General features: G+C 24.7%; 1 long non-coding RNA gene across 1 annotated transcript; it reads right to left on the reverse strand.

Moving 5' to 3' along the window:
- Positions 1-19,949: 19,949 nt before the first annotated feature.
- On the reverse strand, positions 19,950-21,176 carry LOC135927613 (uncharacterized). The gene is made up of 3 exons (XR_010572123.1): positions 21,110-21,176; positions 20,300-20,420; positions 19,950-20,063 (listed from the first exon to the last, which is right to left on the reverse strand). It is a non-coding gene; the product is annotated as an uncharacterized LOC135927613 (long non-coding RNA).
- Between the last annotated feature and the right edge of the window lie 900 nt (positions 21,177-22,076).

A 22,076-nucleotide genomic window follows, 5' to 3' on the forward strand; every position in this document is an offset into this window, starting at 1 on the left:
AATTTGTAATTCATATAGGCATTTGCAGCTTAGTCAAAATCTAAACTTTGACAGTATATTATAACACTCATTTAATAATGGTAATTTATCTATGTGATTTTGTTACTTTTTATGGCCTTACTTTTAATTTAATAATCCAACACACAACAATAAATACACGTGTTGTTATAAATAAAATTTAAAATTTTTACATAAAACAAATTACTTCTAAAATATAGTAAAAATGAATACCACTGATTTTGTAATTTTTATTTTTCGGGTTAATTGATTATTATGTTTAATGTTTTGAAGGATTCTCTTCTCTTGTTTTTCTTTTTTGAACTACACTAATTCTAATTGTGAATGACATTATATTAGTTACAAATTTTATTATAGATCGAATTTCATTATATATTTTGAGTGAAAAATAAATTATATTCTTTTTTAAAATTAATTTGATGTGAATATTATGTCCAATCATCAGAAAATCATAGATTTTTTTATAAATGAAAAATAAGAAAATTATATTCATATTGATTTTAATTTTTAAAAGTTATTAATTTTGATGTTTTTTTCGCAAAATATATTTTATTTTTTAAAATATATTGAAGCTAATAAATAAAATTTTTGCAACGACAGTTATATATTAATATCCACTGAAAAATAATTCTTAGTTTAGTTTCAGTTCTTTTCTTTGTGTTTCACAGTGACAGTTTCAATGATTTGTATTTCATAGTGTGTTCCGTTCGCGACAACCATATAAAATATTTTAATATTAAAAATAAATAAAATATATTAGGTTGTTTCAAATAGTATAAATAAAAGTTTAATACTAAAAAAAAATTCTTGAACCCTAAACCCTAAATTTAAAATAAAGGAGGTTCTGGTTTACCCTAGTTTTTAATGATTTTAAAGGTGGAATATTTTAGATATTTATGAAAAATATAAAAATAATTAATTATTTATTAAAATTATTATATTTTTATGAATGTAGTAAACTAATTATATCTACAGAGCTGCCATGCGTTATTTTTACGCAAACAATTATAACTAAGATGATTAAGTTATATATAGAAGATGTTCAAAGTATTTTCAAAATTTTTAATCATATGAAACTCTTTTTTTTACAACTCACAAATCATTTATGAATCTTTACCAATTACAATTAATATAAATTTTTTTTAATATTAAAATGCTCAATATTGATATTTTATTATCAAATATTACCAATAGCAATTATAAGAAAATCACTATTATTTAAAACTCAATATATTTGATGAATTTATCATCCATGTTTTGATAATCCTTTCTTATCCAATTATTCTAAATCAATCCCATCATTTTCGCAATATTCTGTAAGTGCCAATGCTACAATTAGTGATCAATCACTTCTATCATTAATTCCAGCTTCAAAAAGAAATACAATATTTGGAATAAAGACAAAATTGGATACTCATTATAGCTTAATTCTATTAAAATTTCTTTTCTAGTTATCAAAAATAAATATCAATCCTTCCAATTTTTTAAAGGGGGAAGGGGATAGGGATTTAAAGGGGTTAGGTTAGAGATAGTATAAATTTATTGTAAAGGGAAGGTAGATTAACCTTAGACAAAAGCAATTAGTATAATTTCTCTCTAGCTACATCAGTTTCTTATTACCTAGTGATAGATAAGAATTTTTTTAATATAAATCTCAATCTTTTTATAAAAAATTTTTACTATCACACCAATAAATTTATTGAAAAAAAAGATCTATTTTGACAAAGTGTACATAGAACATTCAAATATTAACCCGTCAATATATATTAAAAACATGCTTACCTCCTTTTTATAATGATTTAATTATAAAACACACTTTAAGGTATTCCTATCCTTTCCTATAGCTTTTAAATTTGATTTATTGAAAAATGTATTTTTCTCCTCACAATATTTTAACAAATTGGTACCAAATTCCCAAACTGTTCATTAATGATACTTGAATTAGATTACATTAAATCGCCTCGAAATAGATCGATTTTGATTTGCTCACCTCTTATAAAGTTAGAAGGGAACTCATAATCTCACTTAGAAAACAATGTCATTAAGTTTTTTTCCCACAAAATAATCGCAAAAATTTTTCGATTAATTTTTATTTGGACAATAAAAACGAAAATTATAAATAAAATTAATATTAAAAATTGATCATTAAAAGTGTTTTTATAATGGAAATGAATTATTATAATTTAAGAGTAGTATTAACTGTTTTCCGCAAATTTCGTAGAATCCATTTTTAAGCGACATGTTGTTGTTTTCTTCTCACCAAAGATTAAATACATTCAATTTCTTTCATAAAAACAAATTTTTTTTAAAATAAAAATATATATTAAATTTCAATCTTGTTGGGGGTAAAGGGGGGGGGGATTGGATGATAATTACTAGAGGTAGATATGTTCGCCGGCTGACCGTTAACTAACTGCCGATATTTTTGATCGTGCCATAAACCCTTATAAAAATTACCCCAGCGTTAAAATTAATATACATACATTTCTATTCTTACTAATTGATCGATAGCATTGATTTATACCCTGATACCCGGTTTCAAATTGGGGATTCTAATGATGATAATAATAATGTCATTCAAATGAGAACGTTAAAATTAAGGTGCCCCAACCAGAATGGCATAGTATTTTAAATACACTAAAGAATACCTGGAGTTCATATTAATCTAATTAATAATGTTTTTAAAAAAATTTGGGAAAGCATTATCATAAACTTTGAATGGGATTTCGAAATTTAAAAAATAGTTGAATTCTCTATTTTCGCAAAAGGGCCTACAAGTAAACTTGGCATTACTTTTCAGAAGTAAAATAGTTAGAATATAATTTTCAAATGGAGACAGATACAGATACTTTGTCTGAAAATTGATACAGATACAAACTGATACAATTTTTATTATGCAAGTGTTGTTAAACGGCTCGATTTTTAAAAACGGCTAGTCCAATATAGAAAATATTAAGCAAACCTCGAGATTTCGTTAATAGATATCCAACAATGTTCTGCCATCTATAAACAAAATCTCCAAGCTTATATAATATTTATGGCTAAAATATTGGGTTAGCACGTGTTTAAAAATCTAGCCGTTTAATCACATTATATTATACTTACATAGGGTCTGTAAAATGCTTAATTCAGGATTCCATTATTAAAATTTAAATTTCGAAGTGAGCCAAAAGCTGATATGACATATCCTCGCCTATATTATTCTATCTCTGCTTTTTCAACTTGAGAGCAATTTTTAAAATTCCTTATCTATATTTTGAATATTAGAAATGTTTTCCTAAGAGATAGAATAATCACCAAATTTAATTTTAATTTTTTTAAAAAAAAAAAGAAGATCTACAAACAACTTATCTTTAAATTAAATCCAAAAATATTATTGAATATATTATTAATGTAAACAAGACCAAAAGACTAAAATATTTTATTTGTAAAATTTAAATATAATATTAAAATGGAATGGATAAAAATTAATGTTATATTTATTTTTCTTTAAAATAATGAAAAAAAAAAAATATTCTTTTTAATTTTTTGCTTTTTGGATCAGTAATATCAGGTTAAAATAACTCTTAATCCTATTTACGTAATTACCTAACTTTTATCATCTCTATTGTGGCTTAGTAAAAGCTTTTAGCCTAAAAAATTGAATTAAGTCTCTAAGGTTGAGTCTCTTCTTGAAGATTGATTCGAATATTTTTGAACAAAAACATGGCTACGCTGTTTTATAGTTTAGGTAGTTTAACAACACTTTACGTAATACCTGAAAGCGTTTTTAAAAATGATATGCTGGATGGATTGATAATTTTTTTTTATAAATGGAATGGTATAATTTTAACAAAAAGAAGAAATAGGGAGATATTATCTAATTCGGACTATAATTAATTTTGTAAGTTAAAGATATAAGATTTTTTTTTCCCATGTAAATAGATTAATATATTCTTAAAAATGGAGATAAAATAACTTAATTCTCAGGCGACAAGATATATATATACAAATATACAATTAAAATAATAATTTTTAGATTTTATAATAATAATAAAACATTCTCAAAAGTTTTATACCATGCTTTTATCTGTAAAGACATTTTTAACCACTTTAAACTCTTTCTACCCAGAGACCTAACGGCAGATTAGTTGTTATATTTAATGAATAACAAGGTAATATTGGTATAATTATTAAATATATTAAGATACTCTGGTAAATTAATTACTATAATTGCGCGGAAATTATTAAGGAAAATATAAAAAAAAACACAAATAATTAAAATTATTTAGTTTAATTTTTATTTTAAAAATATATCTAAAGATTGACTTCTCCTTTAGACACAAGATTTTCAAAAATTAAAATTACGTCGAAATATATAATAGAGCAAAATTGCACATTTTTGGAAATTGTCATGAAACATATTAAACTTAGTAGATTAGTAAATATACCAAGAAGAAATATCAAAGCACAAATTATGATTTTACTATAAGTGATTTAGAACATGAATAACATATTCTTCTCAGAAAACTTCACACACCTATGAATATTCTTTAAGATTTTTGGAGGGAAAAGGAAATCCAGCTTCCGAATCTTTCCACGGGGAAACTAGCACATCTAGGGTTTTCTCTACCACTGGGTTGGTGTTGAATTTGAGGAGATCCTCCTTATGTCCGTCAAATTGAGATTAAATTATTTTTATAAAAAAAGTCAATTGGGTAAGTGTTTCAATAAAGAAGGGTACTTTACCTGGAACCTGAAGGACTCAATTAGATGATGCAAAAGGCGAGATGGGATAAATTTTAATCAAGGAAGGAAAGGAGTTTGCATGGGGTTTATACATGTATAGATATATTAGTTGCAAGCAATCCAAAAGGAGGCGCGAAAATTTTTCAAATACAATATTTTAGCCAATATTATATCTATTCCGTTGATAATGACCACACCAGAACCAGAATATAGAATCCTGCCTGGAAAAATCTAACAACCGGAAATAGAACCTGGGAACCATTTTTTGTTCAGGCTACATATTCTGTCCTAGCCTCCTGATATTTTTGTTAGACCCAATCTTAGATCATCAGTTTAATTGCATCGAAGAATATTTTTCAATGTGCCAAAATTGGGAAATATCAAAATGCGCCAATATTGATAATCTTTATTCCCTTATTATATTGATTAGGCTATGGAAAAAAAATAAAAAAATAATTAAATGTAAAATTTGCTACTCATTTTGTTTAATTAAAAGTTGTGTTTAGTTTTATTAACCTATTTTTCCTAGGATAAAATAAAATGGTGAGAATAGCATACTTCATATAATTAATCATAGCTGCTAATATATTATAGAGAGCTATATTTTTTTTTTCATTTTGTAGGTGAATAGATGAGGTATACATTGTTTTTAAAAAATTTTTTGCCTTTATGATAAAAATGCTAAATACCTATCGTTTTACACCCTGAAGGAATGACATATTTTTATAACTACTATTAAATTTTGATTATTAAAGAACTCTCTAACTTCACTATATTAATGACGCCCAGATTCTCTAGAGAGATACTCTAATGCAATTTCCTACTGAAAAGTTATAAAAATTTAGATAATTTAAAAGGAATCAGGGAGCCATAATTTTTCAATTAAATTTTATTATTATCATCAATTAAATTTTTTTAAATAAATTTATACAAATGTGGAAAAATTTTTTTTTTATTTTTAAATATAAATAAATATACATTAGGGATGAGAGACGGGGTGGGGGGGGGGTATATAAATTTATAATCAAATAAAGAGAAATGGGAGGTAGGAGTCATGATGCGGTTGTTACATACACCCACCTCACCGTAATAGAAAGTAATGTTATTAAACGACTGGATTTGAGACAATTTATAAAAACGGTAAACTCAATATTTTCGCCATAAAAAGTTGCCTTAGCCTCGAGATTTAGAAAATAGATGTCCAAACTTGTGCCTAGTGTTGTTAAAACGCCGCGAGTCGCGACCCCGACCCAAAGCTCGGGTCGTTTTATTCGACTCCGACTCAATGTTTGGGTCGTTTTTTTCGACTTCGACCCGAGTTCAAGCCGAAATAAACGACTTCGACCCAAAATATGGGTCGTTTTTTACGACTCCGACTCAAAATTTGGGTCGTATTTTTCGACTCAAATTTGAAATTTGGGTCGTATTTTTCGACTTAAACTTGAAGTTTGGGTCATATTTTTCGACTCAAACTTGAAGTTTGGGTCGTATTTTTCGACTCAAACTTGAAGTTTGGGTCGTATTTTTCGACTCCAACTCAAAGTTTGGGTCGTTTTTCTGACTCAGACTCAAACATCGGGTCGTTTTATTCAATCCGACTCAAAATATGGATCTTTCTTTTTAAAGACGACTTAAAGTTAGGGTTGCTTTTTTTCACCCTTAACCCAATATCTAGATCATTTTTTTGACCAAAAGTCAAATAACATTTAGTATATATTAATATTATAGGCGGGAAAGTTACTTAAAGCTTCTTTAAATTATAATGCTCTGGATTAACTATTCATCATAGTTATTTTTTAAAATTTTTAAGTGAAGATGCACCATAGAAAAGAGCCATTTGTTATGATGGTTATTTTTGAACTTTTTTAAATGAAATAGATGAAAATATATATTCTAAACATGTTAAATTTAAAATTTGTGAGGATGTATCATAGATAGGTGACAATAGTCATAATCGCTATTTTTGAACTTTTTCAAATTTTTTTAAAGGAAATAACTAAAAATATATATTCTAAACATGTTAAATTAAAAATTCAGTGAGGATGTATCATAGATAGGTGACAATTGTCATAATCGTTATTTTTGAACTTTTTTCAATTTTTTTAAAGGAAATAGCTAAAAATATATATTCTAAACATGTTAAATTAAAAATTCAGTGAGGATGTATCATATATAGGTGACAATTGTCATAATCGCTATTTTTGAACTTTTTCAAATTTTTTTAAAGGAAATATCTAAAAATATATATTCTAAACATGTTAAATTAAAAATTCAGTGAGGATGTATCATATATAGGTGACAATTGTCATAATCGCTATTTTTGAACTTTTTCAAATTTTTTTAAAGGAAATATCTAAAAATATATATTCTAAACATGTTAAATTAAAAATTCAGTTAGGATGTATCATAGATAGGTGACAATTGTCATAATCGCTATTTTTGAATTTTTTCAAATTTTTTTAAAGGAAATAGCTAAAAATATATATTCTAAACATGTTAAATTAAAAATTCAGTGATGATGTATCATATATAGGTGACAATTGTCATAATCGCTATTTTTGAATTTTTTCAAATTTTTTTAAAGGAAATAGCTAAAAATATATATTCTAAACATGTTAAATTAAAAATTCAGTGAGGAAGTATCATAGATAGGTGACAATTGTCATAATCGTTATTTTTGAACTTTTTTCAATTTTTTAAAGTAAATAGCTAAAAATATATATTCTAAACATATTAAATTAAAAATTCAGTGATGATGTATCATAGATAGGTGACAATTGTCATAATCGCTATTTTTGAATTTTTTCAAATTTTTTTAAAGGAAATAGCTAAAAATATATATTCTAAACATGTTAAATTAAAAATTCAGTGATGATGTATCATATATAGGTGACAATTGTCATAATCGCTATTTTTGAATTTTTTCAAATTTTTTTAAAGGAAATAGCTAAAAATATATATTCTAAACATGTTAAATTAAAAATTCAGTTAGGATGTATCATAGATAGGTGACAATTGTCATAATCGCTATTTTTGAATTTTTTCAAATTTTTTTAAAGGAAATAGCTAAAAATATATATTCTAAACATGTTAAATTAAAAATTCAGTGATGATGTATCATATATAGGTGACAATTGTCATAATCGCTATTTTTGAATTTTTTCAAATTTTTTTAAAGGAAATAGCTAAAAATATATATTCTAAACATGTTAAATTAAAAATTCAGTGATGATGTATCATATATAGGTGACAATTGTCATAATCGCTATTTTTGAATTTTTTCAAATTTTTTTAAAGGAAATAGCTAAAAATATATATTCTAAACATGTTAAATTAAAAATTCAGTGAGGAAGTATCATATATAGGTGACAATTGTCATAATCGCTATTTTTGAACTTTTTCAAATTTTTTTAAAGGAAATAGCTAAAAATATATATTCTAAACATGTTAAATTAAAAATTCAGTGAGGATGTATCATAGATAGGTGACAATTGTCATAATCGTTATTTTTGAACTTTTTCAAATTTTTTTAAAGGAAATAGCTAAAAATATATATTCTAAACATGTTAAATTAAAAATTCAGTGAGGATGTATCATAGATAGGTGACAATTGTCATAATCGTTATTTTTGAACTTTTTCAAATTTTTTTAAAGGAAATAGCTAAAAATATATATTCTAAACATGTTAAATTAAAAATTCAGTGAGGATGTATCATAGATAGGTGACAATTGTCATAATCGTTATTTTTAAACTTTTTTCAATTATTTTAAAGGAAATAGCTAAAAATATATATCCTAAACATGTTAAATTAAAACATCAGTGAGGATGTATCATAGATAAGGGACAAAAAATGGTTATTATATATACGAGTAGTAAGGTACATAATATTTTTAAGTGATAAAATGAGATGCTAATATATTTCTTGTAATTTTAATTTATAATAAAATTCTTAAATCTTTGAAGTTACTAGTTAGGATAAAAGTTACTTGGCACATCATACAATGATATTTATACCTTGTTTTTTTTTCGAGAATAAATTTTATGCGATATCTCATGAAGGAAATTACATACCATTGTACAGAGAAATAACTTTGTATATATTATCTGCACCAATATCTTTTATATCAATCTCTATCGGTGACATTTTAAATTATATTGGAAACTAGATTGTGTAGATTTCTAAATATTAATTTAAAGGATTAAGATTTTAGAATTAATTATAAATATATCTTAATAATTTTTATATTGCATTTATTATTTAAAATCTCTCGTTTTAAGCCTATTTAGCAAGAAAAATATTGACTAATCCTGAAATTACGATAATAGATATCTATACCTTTATATAATCTATGAGAAAAATTGCTCTCATAATATTCTTCTTAATAAAATAGTGAATAATTAACGCCTGAAAAAAAGTATAGCGCTTTATAACATGGTTCAAAGTTAATCCCAGTATCAATTTTAATGTGTAATTTTTCTCAAGTGTTCAAAATTCTAAATCTTAATATCAAAAACTATTTTAGTTATCAATTTAAAGTCAAATAATATTAAAACACTAATATTCTCCAGTATTCATAAAAAACAACAGCCTGAAATAAGAATACTAAGCTCAAAACATCTTAAATATTTGATACATTTATAGTTTAAATATTTTTATTTAAATTATATATATTTATTAATGTACAAAAAATTTAATTTAACAATATATATAGATATAAAAATTATGTATAAAATTTATTATTCATGATATTGATAACCCATGAATTTAAACATAAACACTGTTTAAGTGTTTCGGAGGCCATGCGATTTCTTTTCTTTGTTACGGTGTCCACCCCTCTTTAGAAGACACGCTCGCTCTCAACGGATGTATTGCTCCGACAAAAAATCTTTAGCCATGATGCAAAGGTACGGAAAACGCTCAGAATTACAGTATGACTTAAAAAAACTCGACTTAACACTACATTTATGAAAAATATAGCTCGCCTAAATTATTAAATTATATTTAAAAAAATTCATATTTTAATTGAAAAATGCATCCGGAATCGCAAATACTTATTTAAAAAATTTATTGTTTTATTAGTTTAAAAATTCCATATGGAAGTGAAGTGACTATTTAAATTCTAAAATTATAAAAGATATTTTATTTTACTTTTAGTGGTGCCAGCTAGACGGCAAATTTGTTGAGATTTTTTCTTTTCTTCATTGTTAGGGATAGGGATATGATTAATAATCATTTTTTTTAACTTTCCAAATTTTTTTTAACTTTCCAAATTTTTTTTTATTATTTTTAGGGGTATAAATCTAAATTTTTTTATTTTATTCATTTTTTGTTTTTAAAATTATAATTTAATATTATTAACATAAATTTTATTAATAAAAGTTGTCCAATTTAAATCATTTCTTAAATATTATTTTTATATAAAACTTTTCTTAGTGTGATGTCACAAAGTTCAAGTTCTACGCCATCAAGGTCAACTCAAGATGATAGAGAAAATCAAGTAAATCAATAACCATAAACCTTTATGATATTATTTCGATTTTATGCAATTATAACCTTTATTTTAATATATTTATAATTTTAGTTGGAGCCTTTTTCGGATTCACTAATAGAACAGGATTTAAATTCTTCTGCGATTAATAGTAGTTTCAATATTAAATCAAATTATAATTATAGTCCAAATAAATCACACAAAAAATGCAATCATTGCGAAAAAATATATCGTTCCACTACCGCTACAAGTTTAATAAATTTTTGTTTTTATATAGTTACATTAAATTAAATTTTCAAATTTAAAAAGAAATTATTCCTTATGATGGCAGTAATGTTTTTTAATATTTAAAAAAACATAAAATATTTCGGGGTTTTTAGGATTTTAATGTTGGTCTAGAATTGTTTTGTTTTCCTCCAGTTTTTAAATATTTTTAAGCTAAAAGTGGATAATAACTTATTTATTTTCAATATATAAAAAAATAAAAACTAAATTAAAAAAATTTTAATTTTTATGACGGTACAGCTCTGTCAATTTTGCGATATTTGCTTATAAAGATTTAATTATTACTTCATAATGGCCTATTTTATCTTATTTAAGTGCTAAATTTACCTATCTTTTTATTTTTTACTCTAATTTTTTATTATTTTAAACCTAATTAAAATATAGAAAATATATTCAATATATAAACCTGGCTATATTTTTCAAAAAAGGTAATAATTTATACTTAATATTAATTATTTAGAATATTAAGTTAGGTTACTATTTTTTTGGAGGGGCTCATTATTATGTTGTTCAAACGTCGCGACCCCGACCCAGAGTTTGGGTCGTTTTTTTGACTCGGACTTCTTTTTATATTGAATGTTATTTTTTTAAATGTTTTTTATGTTATTTTTTTTTGATATATTATTGTTCTTTTGTGATTGGTTAATTTATTTTATTTTTAAAATAATATACATATATTTTTTTATATAGGATATTTTTAAATAATATTTTTATAAATTTTATATCAATATAAATACAGTTCTATTTATAATAGATTTTTATAGCTAATAATAGGTATTACAAATATTTAATTTACAATATACGGCTAGCCCGGCCCGGATTTTTTTAAAATATATTATATTTATAATAGATTTTTAGCTAATAAAAGCGATTTTAAATATTTAATTTGATATATATGGCCGGCCCTGTTCGGATATTTTTTTATAAATAATTTTAGGCCCAGCCCGGTGGTATATATAAAAAAATTAAAATACGATCTAGCCCTCTGATATATTTTATTTATTAATTTCTGATTGTAACTTAGCTTATTAACAACAAAATAGGTATTAATTCTTAGTATTATTTAATACTTCTTTGTAGGGTCATTGTCAAATCAATCACTTTTCAGCCGACCCCTTTCGATTTCTTAAAAATGGCCAAATTAGGATTTTAGCAAAATAATAAGTAAGCCTCGAGATTTGGTAAAATAAAAACCTATCTGTCATCTATAAAATCTCCATGATTACATAATATTATTCAGGTCTTTTTAAAAATCGATCAAATCGGGCTTAACATTAATGATAGGCAATATATCAGTATTAAAATTTTTATTAGTTAGTGCATTATGCATCAACATTCAAATGTTTGAATAATCGAAAGGAGGCAGGGTTTAGAATATAGTTTCTTTTGATTTATTTAATAATATATATGTCGTATTGGGGAATCATGTGGATTCGAATCGTGGGATTCAAGATCTGAATCCCCACGTTTTATTCGGGATCTTTTTTTTAAAATATTTTTAAAAAAAATATTTAAAAAATATTCCGAATCCCCATGCTCTTTTTTGCGGCTGGCACCATATAATTAAAAAACCAAAATAAGGGATTTAATAAGAGAATTTTTAAAAAAAGTAAATAGTATAAAATTAAGAAATATAATGAATGAAAAGGGATGAGGTTAAGGCTTTTTTGTTTTAAAAAATATATTTACAAAAAATCCGAATTATTGCAACATTTAAGCAGGGACCCGAACCGTTATTTATAACGGTTCAGTTTGGTTACGGTTCAGTATATAAAAAATTATAATAGTTACGTTTTGGTTACGGTGCTTGAGAAGGAATTTATATAAAGGTTCCGTTCGGTTCAGCTAATTATAAAGGTTCATTACGGTTAGAAATTTTTTTTATTGAAGCAACACCATCTTTTAATTTATTTTTATTATAAGCATTTATGAATTATATATAAAAAAAATATATAAGATTCAAAATAACTCATTTTTAAATATTTATTTGAACATATAAGCTATATATTTTCAAGTATAAATAGATTCCTTTTTGTTCGTAGTGACGATAACACAAAAAGCCCTTTCTACAGAAATTTGTGTTGCTGGAACCTCCTGGTTCAGATATTTATAACAAAAATAAATTTTTTTTAAAAAAATATTTAAGGGGATTCGGAATCTTTTTTAAAAAAAAACAATTAAATTATATTTTCACCAGAAAATTTTATTTTTTAGAGATAATTAATATTGTATTACTTTTATGCTTTAAATCATTAAATACTCGAAGGCAATATTTTGTTTCACGCCCGAAAATTCACGGTGTTTTTAAATATTTCAAAACTTTAATGCTATAATTTTTTCACTTTATTGAATTTATTTTATTTATTTCTTTAATTCCATAATCCATAATAACAAAAAATAAATACATATTATAAATCCAAATTTTTACTTAGAAAAAGAAGAATGTCTATTTTTTTTATTTCAATTGTGTACGCCTTTCCTCTAATAGGCGATTGGCTACAGAAAAATAGCCTTTCACTAGAAACAGAATTTGCCTGGGCTGACAAAATTTTACTCTCTAATTTTCTCAAAAAAGGAAATAAATTTTCCTGCTTCCAAAACTTCTAAATATTGCCATTGTTATTTGTTTTAATTTTTAAAATTTTATTTTAAAAATATGATAAAACACTAAAATATTAAAACTATATAAAAATATGTAAAAAAAAAATATAAAAACTAAATAAAAATATATATTGGTCCTTAGCTTTTTTTAAAAAAAAACATTTTGATAATCTCAACTTAAAATTTGTTCGTTGTTATAAATAATTAAGTTTTAACAATCTCTAAATGAGTCTGACCTTATTTGTCTCAACCTAAAGATACATAGTATTTTTCCTTATTCATATTTGATATTTTAGAACGGCTAACTCAATATTACATCCAGAAAAATAAACCATTATAATTTTTTATATACTGAACCGTTATAAATGTTTGGATCCCTGCTTAAATGTTCAATGAAATGCCATATTGCATTGAATAATTGTTGCAATAATTCGGATTTTTTATAATATATTTTTTAATATTTTCTAAAACAAAAATGTCTTAATCTCATCCCTTTTCATTCATTATATGCCTTAATTTTATACTATTTACTTTTTTTTAAATTCCCTTTTTAAATCCCTTATTTTGGCCTTTTAATTATGTGGTGCCAGCCGTAAAAAAGAGAAGAAAAAGTAATTATATTATTTTATTTTTTATTCATGGGGATTCGGAATATTTTTTAAATATTTTAATAAAAATATTTAAACAAAAAGATCCCGAATAAAACGTGGGGATTCAAGATCTTGAATCCCAACGTTGGGATTCCGAATCTCACATGATTCCATATCCCAAATACGACATATATAATATATATAATTTATTTAATAATATATATAATTTATTTTAGCCAATTTGCGCAAACATCTTCTAACCAAACATCCTGAAGTAATCAATGATTCGCCACCTTTGCCTGATTCTATTATAGGGGCAAGAAAACTTACAACAGACGATAATTTTCATTTAAATAAATTAATACTCAAATATATCATCAATGAAAATATTTCATTTAGAACGTATGATAGTAAAAATTTTAAAGACATCTTTACATATTTAAACAAAACCTCCAAAGTTTGGTGCAGGCAAACTGCTATGAAATATTTAAACAATATATATAACGAGGCTAAAACAAATATTATGAATTCCTTCCATAATTATAAAAATAAGATGGCAATAACAACAGACATATGGACCAGCAATAATTTAATAAGTTATTGCGCCATAACGGTCCATTATATAAATGATAAATGGAATATAACTAATGCCTTATTATCAATTACGGAATTTGCCCACCCTCACACGGGTGAAGATATTAAAGAATTATTATTATCAATAATGACAGAGTACAAAATAATAGATAAAATATCATCCATTACCCATGATAATGGATCGAACATGCTTTCGGCGGGAAAGCTCATAATTCCTTTAATTCGTGAGACATATAACCAAAATTTTAACACAATTAGATGTCTTGCCCACATTATTAATTTGATTGTACAAGAAGGACTGCCAACAATCTCAACAGATTTAGAAAAAGTTGAGATGTTGGTGAAAAAAATTCATAAAAGTCCTTCCTTGATGCAGGATTTTGTTGATATTTGTAATTGCAAATTCCATTAGATGTGTCAACTAGGTGGAATTCAAAGTATCTCATGCTTAGTAAAATTAATAAGGTATTAATATTAATATTTAATTTTTTTACTGTTTGATTTATAGAATTTAGAAACTATTGTTAAAATGGGGAAAAGATGTATCAATGAAAATTTTTACATTAATACAGATGAGAGTAGAATGTTAAAAGATATAGAGGATTTTTTATATCCTTTTTATAAAATAACGTGCGAGATAAGTACGAATACATCTACAATAGGGATGTATGCACTATATTTAGATACGATTCAAATATTACTGGTAACAAGTATTGAAACCAGTAATAATAATGTTATAGTAGAATCGTCTAGATCTATGTTGGCTAAATGCCAAAAATATATCAATATTATGGACAATTTCGAAATATATGTGTGTAGTTTTCTTGATCCACGTATCAAGAAAACATTCATACCTTATGGATGAACAAAGAATGTTATTATGAAAAATTGATTGCTTTATATGGTAAATACCGGTGTAATATATCGCCAGAAATATCAGAAAAAGACGATAATTGTGAAATGATGTCAATAACTATCTTAAATAGTCTGAGAAGGTATATATTTAATATTCTATAACTATTTTAAATTTTCTCAAAGTTGATATATTTAATTTTAATAATTTATTTTATATTTTTAGGAAAGCCTCGTTAGTTCCAATGGTGAACGAGTATCGCCGAATACCTAGCTGATCCAGTAGTCTCAGCAACGACTACAGTGTTGGATTGGTGGAGCTGTAATTCTGAGCGTTTTCCGTACCTTTGCATGATGGCTAAAGATTTTTTGTCGCAGCAAAGTACATCCGTTGAGAGCGAGCGTGTCTTCTCAAGAGGGGTGGACACCTTAACAAAGAAAAGAAATCGCATGGCCTCCGAAACACTTAAACAGTGTTTATGTTTAAATTCATGGGATATCAATATCATGAATAATAAATTTTATACATAATTTTTATATCTATATATATTGTTAAATTAAATTTTTTGTACATTAATAAATATATATAATTTAAATAAAAATATTTAAACTATAAATGTATCAAATATTTAAGATGTTTTGAGCTTACTATTCTTGTTTCAGGCTGTTGTTTTTTATGAATACTGTAGAATATTAGTGTTTTAATATTATTTGACTTTAAATTGATAACTAAAATAGTTTTTGATATTAAGATTTAGAATTTTGAACACTTGAGAAAAATTACACATTAAAATTGATACTGGGATTAACTTTGAACCATGTTATAAAGCGCTATACTTTTTTTCAGGCGTTAATTATTCACTATTTTATTAAGAAGAATATTATGAGAGCAATTTTTCTCATAGATTATATAAAGGTATAGATATCTATTATCGTAATTTCAGGATTAGTCAATATTTTTCTTGCTAAATAGGCTTAAAACGAGAGATTTTAAATATTAAATGCATATAAAAATTATTAAGATATATTTATAATTAATTCTAAAATCTTAATCCTTTAAATTAATATTTAGAAATTTACACAATCTAGTTTCCAATATAATTTAAAATGTCATCGATAGAGATTGATATAAAAGATATTGGTGCAGATAATTTATACAAAGTTATTTCTCTGTACAATGATATGTAATTTCCTTCATGAGATATCGCATAAAATTTATTCTCGAAAAAAAAACAAGGTATAAATATCATTGTAAGATGTGCCAAGTAAATTTTATCCTAACTAGAAACTTCAAAGAGGAAATATTTTAATATCCTTAAACTTAAAAATATAATATGAATAAAACATAGATGAGTTTATGTGATAGTTGATTTTCTGACCCAGTCTATGACAATAACATATTTAAGAATTTTTTTATAAATTAAAATTACAAGAAATATATTAGCATCTCATTTTATCACTCAAAAATTATTATGTACCTTACTACTCGTATATATAATAACATTTTTTGTCCCTTATCTATGATACATCCTCACTGATATTTTAATTTAACATGTTTAGGATATATATCTTTAGCTATTTTCTTTAAAAAATGTTAAAAATAGCGATTATGAAAATTGTCACCTATCTATGATACATCCTAACTTAATTTTTAATTTAACATGTTTAGAATATATATTTTTAGCTATTTTCTTTAAAAAATGTTAAAAATAGCGATTATGAAAATTGTCACCTATCTATGATACATCCTCTTAAATTTTTAATTTAACATGTTTAGAATATATATTTTTAGCTATTTCCTTTAAAAAAATTTGAAAAAGTTCAAAAATAGCGATTATGACAATTGTCACCTATATGATACATCCTCACTGAATTTTTAATTTAACATGTTTAGAATATATATTTTTAGCTATTTCCTTTAAAAAAATTTGAAAAAATTCAAAAATAGCGATTATGACAATTGTCACCTATCTATGATACATCATCACTGAATTTTTAATTTAATATGTTTAGAATATATATTTTTAGCTATTTACTTTAAAAAATTGAAAAAAGTTCAAAAATAACGATTATGACAATTGTCACCTATCTATGATACATCCTCACTGAATTTTTATTTTACATGTTTAGAATATATAATTTTAGCTATTTCCTTTAAAAAAATTTGAAAAAGTTCAAAAATAGCGATTATGACAATTGTCACCTATCTATGATACATCATCACTGAATTTTTAATTTAACATGTTTAGTATATATATTTTCAGATATTTCCTTTAAAAAAAATTAAAAAAGTTCAAAAATAGCGATTATGACAATTGTCACCTATCTATGATATATCTTCACTGAATTTTTAATTTAACATGTTTAGAATATATATTTTTAGATATTTCCTTTAAAAAAATTTGAAAAAGTTCAAAAATAGCGATTATGACAATTGTCACCTATATATGATACATCCTCACTGAATTTTTAATTTAACATGTTTAGAATATATATTTTTAGCTATTTCCTTTAAAAATATTTGAAAAAATTCAAAAATAGCGATTATGACAATTGTCACCTATCTATGATACATCATCACTGAATTTTTAATTTAACATGTTTAAAATATATAATTTTAGCTATTTCCTTTAAAAAAATTTGAAAAAGTTCAAAAATAGCGATTATGACAATTGTCACCTATCTATGATACATCATCACTGAATTTTTAATTTAACATGTTTAGAATATATATTTTTAGATATTTCCTTTAAAAAAATTTGAAAAATTTCAAAAATAGCGATTATGACAATTGTCACCTATCTATGATACATCATCACTGAATTTTTAATTTAACATGTTTAAAATATATAATTTTAGCTATTTCCTTTAAAAAAATTTGAAAAGTTCAAAAATAGCGATTATGACAATTGTCACCTATCTATGATACATCATCACTGAATTTTTAATTTAACATGTTTAGAATATATATTTTTAGATATTTCCTTTAAAAAAATTTGAAAAAGTTCAAAAATAGCGATTATGACAATTGTCACCTATATATGATACATCCTCACTGAATTTTTAATTTAACATGTTTAGAATATATATTTTTAGCTATTTCCTTTAAAAAATTTTGAAAAAGTTCAAAAATAGCGATTATGACAATTGTCACCTATATATGATACATCCTCACTGAATTTTTAATTTAACATGTTTAGAATATATATTTTTAGCTATTTCCTTTAAAAAAATTGAAAAAAGTTCAAAAATAACGATTATGACAATTGTCTATGATACATCCTCACTGAATTTTTAATTCAACATGTTTAGAATATATATTTTTAGCTATTTCCTTTAAAAAAATTTGAAAAAGTTCAAAAATAGCGATATGACAATTGTCACCTATCTATGATACATCCTCACAAATTTTAAATTTAACATGTTTAGAATATATATTTTTAGCTATTTGCTTTAAAAATTTGAAAAAAGTTCAAAAATAACGATTATGACAATTGTCACCTATCTATGATACATCCTCACTGAATTTTTAATTCAACATGTTTAGAATATATATTTTTAGCAATTTGCTTTAAAAAAACTCAAAAAAGTTCAAAAATGGCGATTATGACAATTGTCACTTATCTATGGTACATCTTCACTGAAATTTTGATTTAACATGTCTACAATATATATTTTCATCTATTTCATTTAAAAAAGTTCAAAAATAAGCATCATAACAAATGGCTCTTTTCTATGGTGCATCTTCACTTAAAAATTTTAAAAAATAACTATGATGAATAGTTAATCCAGAGCATTATAATTTAAAGAAGCTTTAAGTAACTTTCCCGCCTATAATATTAATATATACTAAATGTTATTTGACTTTTGGTCAAAAAAAATGATCTAGATATTGGGTTAAGGGTGAAAAAAAGCAACCCTAACTTTAAGTCGTCTTTAAAAAGAAAGATTCATATTTTGAGTCGGATTGAATAAAACGACCCGATGTTTGAGTCTGAGTCAGATAAACGACCCAAACTTTGAGTTATAGTCGAAAAATACGACCCAAACTTCAAGTTTGAGTCGAAAAATACGACCCAAACTTCAAGTTTTAGTCGAAAAATACGACCCAAACTTCAAGTTTTAGTCGAAAAATACGACCCAAACTTCAAGTTTTAGTCGAAAAATACACCCAAACTTCAAGTTTTAGTCGAAAAATACGACCCAAACTTCAAGTTTGAGTCGAAAAATACGACCCAAATTTCAAGTTTGAGTCGAAAAATACAACCCAAATTTTGAGTCGGAGTCGTAAAAAACGACCCATATTTTGGGTCGAGGTCGTTTTTTTCGGCTTGGACTTGGGTCGGAGTCGAAAAAAACGACCCATATTTTGGGTCGAAGTCATTTTTTTCGGCTTGAACTCGGGTCGAAGTCGTAAAAAACGACCAAAACTTTGAGTTAGAGTCGAAAAAAACGACCCAAAATTTGGGTGAGCTGCGTTCGAGCCGACTCGGCTAAGCCGATTAACAACACTACTTGTGCCACCTATGAGTAAGATATCCTGGCTTGAGAAATATTTTTTTGGATAAAATATCGAGTTAGCCGTTTTTAAAAATCGGCTAAAATGGAACCTTAATAACACTAAAAGAAGGTTCTGGATTATATTAATGTATAGAAAGTTGATAATTTTTTTCAGTAAAGTTAAGTCTCAATAGAGTAGCCATTTCCTATATAATATCCAAGTAAACATTTAGACATGTTGATCATTGAATAAAAAATATGTAAGATATATTTTGCAACCTTATAATAGGATTTGATACATGTTCCCATTGAATTCGCATCCTTAGGATCCTTTAAATCACACATCAATCCTTTATCACATTTACCAAGGTAATTATAAATCCCTCCACATACTTCCCCTTTTACCTAAGTTTATATTATATATAAGTAATATATTTAAAAAAAAAATTAATAATTTAAATTGAATAGAATATAGTCATTGTAAAACTAATTATAAAAGGAGTTAAAAAATTGACTTATTTCATTTACATAAAAGAAAAATCCACCTTCTTTTAAAATTCTTTTCTTACATACTTCCTACTTTTTTCCATTTCTTTTCTATAAATTTCCTTCTTCTTGCCAATAAATTATAACTTTCTTACTTTTGCGCAAATCTTGCAGCAATCGCAGACATCCTTAACGAGACCTCCTGTACAATTAGAGGGAGGATCGACACATTTAGTAAAGAGTGTCTTACATGGACGACACGATAATGCATCCACTCTAAAAAAAATATATAATCATACTTTTATTTTTAATTTTCGTAACATTTATTTAAACATCTTTTCTAAATTATATATGTTAGCATCAATAGGTTTTTTTCCGGCACATTGTGTTATTTTTTCAACTTTAAATCATTTTTTGAACGTGTTTTTTAAATTTAAGAATCGGATATTACCGATGTTTAGAATATCTATCTTATGAATTGTGGATAATTTTGCCATTAATCTTTGATGCATTTATAATTTATATAAAAAAAATCTATGAAAAAACTAATATAAATTATATCAAGTAAAGTTTAACGCAAAATTGTTTGATATTTAATAGGGTGGGTATAGCAAACATGATAGAATTCATTTCCGGTAAAATCAAATTTTTAAATTTAAAAAAACCGCGCTCATAAATTGATTAAAAGTTGCAAAAGTAAAAAAAAAACACATTGACGCGAAGTAAGTATATATTAAAAACATTTTAAAATTAAAATATGCTGAAAATAAATGAAAGGAATTTTTAAGCAACGAAATCCTCTAAAAATTTATAAATAAATATGGATTATAAAATAAATGCGCTTTTTCCTTTTATTTTTTTTTAACCCTTACACAGTTCTATCCAAAATAGATTAGATCTAACAGAAAGTTTACTAAAAAAAACGGCTTTGCATGTAGCTTTAAATAAAAGGTAATAATTTATACTTGATTTTTAAAAAAATACAGAATATGAATATATAGAATAGATCCTTACTTAAAAACATTATTTTTTTGAAGAAAAATAAAATATGTCTAATAATTTATAGCTTTTCGCTTTAAATAAATGGATGATGCGTTGAATGACTCGTGTAATATGTATGTTATATGTCGCTAGATTTTTCATCTATTGAAATGATTGGAAAGATTATTGATACGTGTTAATACTATTTTTCGTTTAAATTATATAATTTTTATATTGATACCTTTTGTATTTTAGTATAAATTTAACACATATTTTTAAAATTTATTATATAAGTTATTATCCTATATCAGTCATATTAAAATAAAAAGATTTTTTTAGGTACCCTTAATTACAACCTACATACTTTTTTTTATCATTCATCATGTCTCCCATTGTACGTTTCGTAAGTCTACGACAATCTCATCCCAACTTTTTTTATTTGGGCTTCCATTCTTTCAAATTATAATCTCCCTATTTCTTTTCAAATTTATTATATCTCCCTTCTAACTCCATGACCAAACTAACAACATATTTTCCCACGTCTTGGCCTGAATTTGAGTTATTATCAAAATCAATGATTCCCTAATGACAACATTTCTCACAATCCTATTCATAGATTTATCCAGCAACGGTAATCACGATTGCGACATACAATAATAGGTTAGTGATAAGTGCATAGCCGCCTTACTACCATGAATAATAAGTGAGATCTTAGTTTTATGATATCAAAGAAGAGAATGGACAATAATCATCATAATTTAATAACTTTATTCATTTTATTTGCTAAAAATATTAAATTTGAAAAACTTACATTCGATATCAATATCATTATCAATCTTATCATTTGGTTTATTAGGTAATATGCTCTTTTTACCAATAAATTCCTGGCTATGATTTGATTTATAAATATTATTTTTTTGTTTAATTTATTTTTTCTACCCTCTCAAACCG

The sequence above is a fragment of the Gordionus sp. m RMFG-2023 genome, chromosome 3 (genome assembly GCF_954871325.1).
Source record: "Gordionus sp. m RMFG-2023 chromosome 3, tfGorSpeb1-WG-v2, whole genome shotgun sequence".
NCBI classification, from domain to species: Eukaryota; Metazoa; Nematomorpha; class Gordioida; order Chordodea; family Parachordodidae; genus Gordionus; species Gordionus sp. m RMFG-2023.